This window comes from Mixophyes fleayi, chromosome 12 (assembly GCF_038048845.1).
Source record: "Mixophyes fleayi isolate aMixFle1 chromosome 12, aMixFle1.hap1, whole genome shotgun sequence".
NCBI classification, from domain to species: Eukaryota; Metazoa; Chordata; class Amphibia; order Anura; family Limnodynastidae; genus Mixophyes; species Mixophyes fleayi.
The window spans coordinates 4885137-4892501 of NC_134413.1; positions in this window are offsets into that span (position 1 = coordinate 4885137).

Below are 7365 nucleotides of genomic sequence, written 5' to 3' on the forward strand. Positions count from 1 at the left end.
CTTATTCTTGCACCTTAAAAGGAGGGAGGAGCCTCCGAAATGCTGTGTACTGAATGATGTTCACTTATTGCAGTAAAATAAACGTCCTCCGATAAGCATATAAAATATATGACAAAGTCTGGTTGTCTACTATAAACATCCGACTTTGCCTGCTCTCAGTTGAGTTAAGTCCTAAACGCGTTGGTTCATACAAAACTCGAAGTAATAAATTCTGCTACATATTGTCTTGGGATATGCACCACACATAGACCTCCCTAAGACGTTTGTTATTTCTCTCCTAATTCCAACTTCTTCATCTTTGTCACTCTCTATCCTGATAGATTCTAAAAATGTTTCTATCTCTCGCTCAGGTTGATCATCTAAGACATTTCATAATAGTCTACCTCATTCATTGAAAAGGATCTGGTCCTGAGGAGAGAGCCTGATTATCCACTAATCGTATAGATGCAAAGAGCGTACATTTTTTTCCTAAAAAGAGTAAAGTTAATGGTGCGAGGGCCCCTCCTTGATGGTGATAGTGGGGAAGAGGCCACGTTCAATCAGATTGCTGTTGGGTATACCGGTCATTTTTGTGGCAACTGACCAATATCTGCTGCAATATCTTATGGTATGTGACCAACATTAGAAAGGTCCAGTGTTTTTGAGGGTAATGTAAATTGACCCAAAGACTGACAACTGATTCCAGCAAAATGATACCATCACCATTTATATATATAGCGCCACCAATTCCGCAGCGCTGTACAGAGAATATTTGTCATTCCCATCAGCGGAGCTTACAAACTAACACACACGCTAGTGTTAATTTTGCCATCAGCCAATTAACCTACCAGTATGCTTTTGGAGTGTGGGAGGAAACCGGAGCACCCAGAGGAAACCAACGCAGACACGGGGAGAACATACAGACTCCTCACAGATAAGGCCATGGTTGGGAATCGAACTCATGACCCCAGCGCTGTGAGGCAGAAGTGCTAACCACTGAGCCACCGTGCTGCCTGATATAAAGGTTTAAGATCCATTGTAAGATTATTTTTCTTCCAGTTTACTCACATTACAAGGGACGGATTTAATTCCCCACCATTGGTACATTAGCCGGTGTTTACAGTAGCCCAAGAAGGAATCTTTCATCATCTTTGATTTGTTTGCAAAATTGCAGCTGCCACAAAATTTGACAGGAATTAAATGGAAAATATCAGGAAAAGACGGAGTTCGGAGATATTGCAGAGTTACAATTTAGATTTAAATATAGGTTAAATGTTTCGCACAATCTCAATCTCCGGTACTGCTGTCCTACTTTCCGTGACATTATATTTTGAGTGACTGAAGTCCAAAAATTGGGAGCTGCCTCTTCCACTCCAATTTGCACAGCTCTTGAAATCCATTTGAAAAACAGACCTATTTGTAGTGCATAACTGTCTGTCTTTAAGGGGCTTGTCAGGGTATCTACCTAAAGTCTGAATGCCATTTCAATTATTTATTACGCCCCGAGGTGATGTGTAAAGTAGGCTGCTCTGCAGGAAAGCGTTATTTACCCTGATTTGTGAATAAAATCCGTACATGGCTGATTATGTGTTGTCAATCCATGGCACAATATTTTATATTGTTCAGTGTTGCATTGTAGTAACGCTTCACTCCACGGATTGACTGGTGCACCATTATTTTTTATTATTTCTCAACAAGGAAAGTATTTAGCATTCTTCTGTCTTTTTACCCCACACATTACACATGCCGTCATCAAGGCATTAACGTTTTAAACAGTAACAGAGTCAAGGAATTTATTGTAAAAGGACTCGGCACAGATACATTGTTGCCAGGTGTCTGAAAAGAATCTTTCTTCCGTGACAATATCCCTGTTTATGCAGTACAGAGCAACGGCACAGTATAACTTCTCTCCTGCTGTCTGGTTGTATGCTGTATGTACCAACCACTACATAGTACAACTTCTCATATCTTAAGGATGTAATAGTTAGAGATGTCCACTGACTGGGTTTGGTTTGGGCTTTGGATCTGGATTAACTTCGTGTTTTGGTTTTGTCAAAACCGCCCTTGCGGGTTTGGTTTTGGTTTTGGGTTTGGATCTGTATTCTTTTTTAAAAAACAGCTAAAATATGCTAAAATCACATAATTTTACTCTTTTCTACCTATGACGCTGCCCAACTGCACTAGAGACTGCCAAGAACCGTGCTACCACTTCTGTGTCTCTCTGTGAAATGGCGCTGGATCGTCGCGGAGGGCGGTACTTATAGAATCCAAAACTTGCGAGATCCAACAATGCAACAATGACATTTTGCCTCGTTTTCAATTCCGAGGGCTCGCAAAAGTACAGAGCCGGCTCGGCTCGGCTAAGTTCGGGTGTGTTCAGTTCTCAGGGGAACCGAGCCTGAGAATCTCTAGTAATAATCAGCACCTGTTCTTGTTCTGTAGAGTCTAAAAGGTTCACGTTATAATTTCATTATCAAGCCTATGTATCCCTCTAGGACGCCGGCTGTGCCAGGGAGAAGGGGGCCCTTGATGAAACCTGTCCGCAGATTGAAAGGCGCAATGTGCTGATTAGAGGCCCGGCACCAATAATTACCACTCTTAGACTTTAATACAGTAATTCAGTAGCTGACGGACGCAGCGGCGTTGGCAGTACATGGACCTGACATTTGGTCTCACTGAGGCATGCTCTGGACTGTGTAGAGGTCAGATCTTCCTCTCCCAATCAGGATCTCTACCTCCCTCCAAAGCTTCAAGTGGACTCATAAATCCCACCTCTTCATTAAATTCATATCTTCTCCTAACTCACCCCTACCCCCTTGTGTCACCCCTCTTTTGGTTGCCCATCCCTTTAGAGTGTAAGCTCTCACGAGCAGAACCCAAGAACTCCGATCCTGCTTGCTGCGCCAATTATCCTGGATACAAGCTCAGATAGTGTTGTTTACACCCTTTTATATTCCTCTCTCCCCATGCCTTATACTTTTGGGGGAGGTTACCCCCTCCTACCCCCTCAGTGTGGGTTGTTCTATCCAGTTTTTAGTGATGTGCCTATATCATCATTGTACTGTTTGCCTTTAATGTTTTGCCCTGTTCTTCCATGTTATGTCTTACTGTATTTTCTCTGTACTGTTCTTTGGACCCGTTGTGGCGCCTTATAAATAAAGGATAATCATAATATCATATTTTAAGGTGCAATATATAATGCCGGACTTGAGAGCGCCTCTTGTAAACTGTACGAATGCACCTGCCCAGTTGACTAGACTCTTTGGAAATGCACTAGATCAATAATGGTCAACAGGCAACCCTAGGGCCACATGTGGCCCTCCAAGCCGTCACCTGCGGCCCCCAGCTCCTACTGGCATTATCATCTGAAATGCTTGTTGTAGCGTGTAACATCTGTATAGAATACCAACTGATATATTATTGCAGATAGGTGTCTCTCTTACTTTGATTAAATGTATTATTTTAACTTATTACTGAGGTCAAGGGTAACGAGCGTCCCTTTCCTAAACACTGTCTATTTGTTGTACACTTGCATTTTGTTGGTCACAAGGTCACATTAAAGTCTGACATGATTTAACTTGATCTCACATTTTACATCGCAAATACCTGCAATTTTAATAAGGGTGTGTAGACTTCTTTTACACCCACTGCATATGTGTGTATGTTATTAGCACTGTTATATAAATTAGTGAACTTTACGCCTTTGAGATACTGAGAAAATCTCAAGTTAATCTCATTACTTAGAATAAAATACAATATATGTGTTCTATGACCTACGTGGTAGCAGGAGACCCTGGATAATTAATAAATCGCTGATCTGGATACAGTACATTTGCTGGTGTAGAAAACCCGCCGGCAGCCATACTATATAGAGCATAATTTCTTATAAATGATGCATCCTGCAGCTTGATCAGTTAGGAGCCTTTTGCCCCCGTTCACGTTACTCCCAGCGAACGGCCTCTGCCCTCTCTTTAGAACATTAGGGAGATATCGGCAAGACAGGTTCCCCTGCATGAATGCCTCTCCGTCCAAACGCAGGCACAAGGAGACCCTATAATGGACAGCGCCATGTATTATTAACAAGCTGAAAGCACTTGTACAAAGCAGAGGGTATACAGTACATGACTTATTTACTCGGGCCGAAAATAGCTGCACTTTCCCGGATACAAACACAGATGACGTTAATGTGCTCCACGGAGGCCTTCTGTGACTATGGAAGAACCTCTCCACGACATCCGACACTTTCCTGGCCCCAGATGATGAGATTGTCCAAGGGGGGAAAACGTGGTTTTCCAACTGTTGTGGAACTGCGAGTCTCTGGCTGGGTTCGGTAGTTCCACAAAAGCTGTAGAGTAACAGGTCTCCAACCACGGCTATTGTATACAGTACTCTTTATATCAGTGCCATCATCATCAGTGTGTATCTGCACCTGCAAAATATATACGGCTCTAGATAGGTGTATGTGCGACTCCGCGCTGGTCTACCTCAGCCACCCATACTACACTCTGCCTACATTAGAATCCCCCTCCCTCCCCCGTTCCGTACTCTTCAGTCGCAAAGAGTGCAGTTGTCAGATGCAGGAGCGCTGAATGCACCTATATGCGTGTGATCTCTTTGTGGGCATGTGCAGAGCAAGTTCCTTCATTTACGCAAACTCAACATCAGGCCCAAGGTGTCTTGTTAACTAAGCTGAAACTCTAACCTACAAAGAGTGGAGCCAGGCAATTCAGGGCTGAACGGATTGTGGCATAATAGTTATTCGGGGGCATGTAAATACAGTTAAGGCCACCTCATATCCCCAGGGCAATTTGGGCTCCAGAGAAGCGGCTTCATGGGTTTGTGTGCAGCCTAGGGGGTCTCACCAAGCTGACCAATAGGAAGCTCTATGATGCCACTGATTTTAAGTGAGGTGATTGGTTTGGTCCACAAAACGGTTGCCTTCACAGTAGACAACAGGGGTTCTTTAATTATCTGTGGTAAATACTGCAAAGACTGAATTAGCAAAAGCCTTCAATATTAGACATAAAGAAATTATCTTATCTTTCTTCTCTGCGATAATCTGGGAGTGATGTATCTCTTTGTGATGGGAGTACCATAGTTTAAAGATTATCACACACACACTCATGGTATAAAGTTTAAATGGACATTAATAGGAATATTCTGTTTTCTTTTAGAGCTATACCAGAGTTACACAACAGTTTAAGGGTGTAAAATAAAGCAATACTATAAATCTGTTCAAATAAAAACTATTGTCACATCCCTGCAGTTTTCACGCCTACTCGGTTTAAATGTACATTTGGCAGAAGTCTGCAACATTCTTGCTACATTCTAGAAAGGTAACAACATTTTATTATTCTATTACAATGTTGCAACATTCTACTATAGTGAATAGGGAGACAAGAGCTCTGAAAAGTATTTAAAGTATCACAATTTAACATCCCTCTTTTTGTGCGGATTTTAATCTGTGCCCTTTGTCAAAGTAAAATTGAAAATCAAGTGGCATGTTTTCCAACCGGCGGATCGTTTTGCGACCTGGGACCATGGGAACACAAACGCACATATCATAGGGGCTAAAACAGGATTTAGATTTTTCACATATGATAACGCACATTTTTGGTACATCAGTACATCACTTTTTTGATATCTCTTTACATATGTGATACATGCACAGGTATATGACTTTCAGTGTATATGAATCCTGACCTAGTATAGTTACCTGAATGGCTGTGTATCACCTAGTGGATATAAATGGTACTGCTGCTTTTTAAAACTTTTTTTTTTTTTGTACTTAGTGTTTATTAGAAAAGATTTCTTGGTTTGGGGTGTTTTCAGTCACCTATCACCCTCACCCCTTGTCAGTGCTACCCAGGCAGTGATGGTTCTTCCTCTGGGACCCTGACCCCGCACAGCAGTCCACTGCGTACATTTAAAGCACACAGTTTGCTGGTGGCTAGTTCAGGAATGTCGTGTATCCAGATGTATTCCGTCATATTGTTAGTTGTTTGCATTATATAAAAAAAACATCTTTTGTGACTCTTCTCCTTTTTTAAAAATGATTATTTAATGAATCAAACACAATGACATTAGATATCTTAACAGTACACATTAATTGAAGTCTGAGTGTATTATTCATGAGGATTCTGAATGAAATCAAAGCCAAATGGTTGTCACAGATACATTTTTATTTCTGTTGAGTGCTGCTGTTTATCCTGTGTCACGTCATGTAGATAGGACTTAGAAGTAATGGGACGTCTTTAGTTCCCCCCCCCCCCCCCCCACACACACACAATAGTTGGCTGGAAAGGTGACCATCAGACCAGTGAATGTCAGAATAAGAAGAGGAAGTATTCTGATGTGTTAAATGTAACTGATTGTATCTTACCCCAGCTGCTGTCACTTCAGAGAACGGCAACAAAGTAGCCATCTGTGACTACATTTCATAAATCTACTGTGTCATGTGACAATGGATCCCAGATATCATGTGACCGAGTGAGAGGAGACTCCGGATTACGCAGTGATGTCAGTGCAGTCAACCAGGCAGAGGCAACCTGCGGCTTGACGGCTGTTGTGGAACTACAAGTCCTATCATTCCGCGGCAGCCACTAAATATATAGCTGAAGATCCACAGACATGCTGGTGAGATCATAAGACAGATTATGCAGCTAGACGCTGGCTGCCATGGCATGCTGGGACTATTAGTTCCACAGCAGATGGTGAACCATAGGGGTAGATTTATCAAATCTTCTAAAAAGATAAAAAGTGGAGGTGTTGCCCATAGCAACCAATCAGATCCATATATTCATATATCTAGTGCATTCTAGAAAGAGATAGGTCGATGCCTGTAATGCATATTTCAGGGGCAAACGCAGGATTTGTAGAGGGGGTTTCCACACCACGCCGCCAGTGGGCGTGACCAGCATGCATGGGGGCGTGGCTATAATTTTAGACAGTGCTTGGCTGCTCTCCAGCTCCTCCTATCCCCATAATATACATGGGCAATGCTACGTGCACTACTGTTAGGTGCACGCAGCTCTCCCTTTTCAAGCAGAGCTGTGTGAAGCGGGAGTAGGGTCCAGCCACCTCAATTATACAGTGCCCCAGGCTTGGAGGGGGTTTCCAGGCACTAGAAAAACCCCCTTCGGTTTGCCTATGCAGGTCCTGTCAGAAAGAGAAGCTGAGACTTGTAGTTCTACAACAGCAGAAGAGCTACAGGATGGCCTAAGAGTATAGAGCATATTACACACAATCACAAAACATCAATTGGAGGAAAATTAATATAAGTCAAATGTATCACACTTTATAGGATATTTTTAATAATAATATTAATGTTTGTATTTAGCAAAGAAAATGAGCACCACCAAAAGGGTTTTTACATTGCTCTGTGGC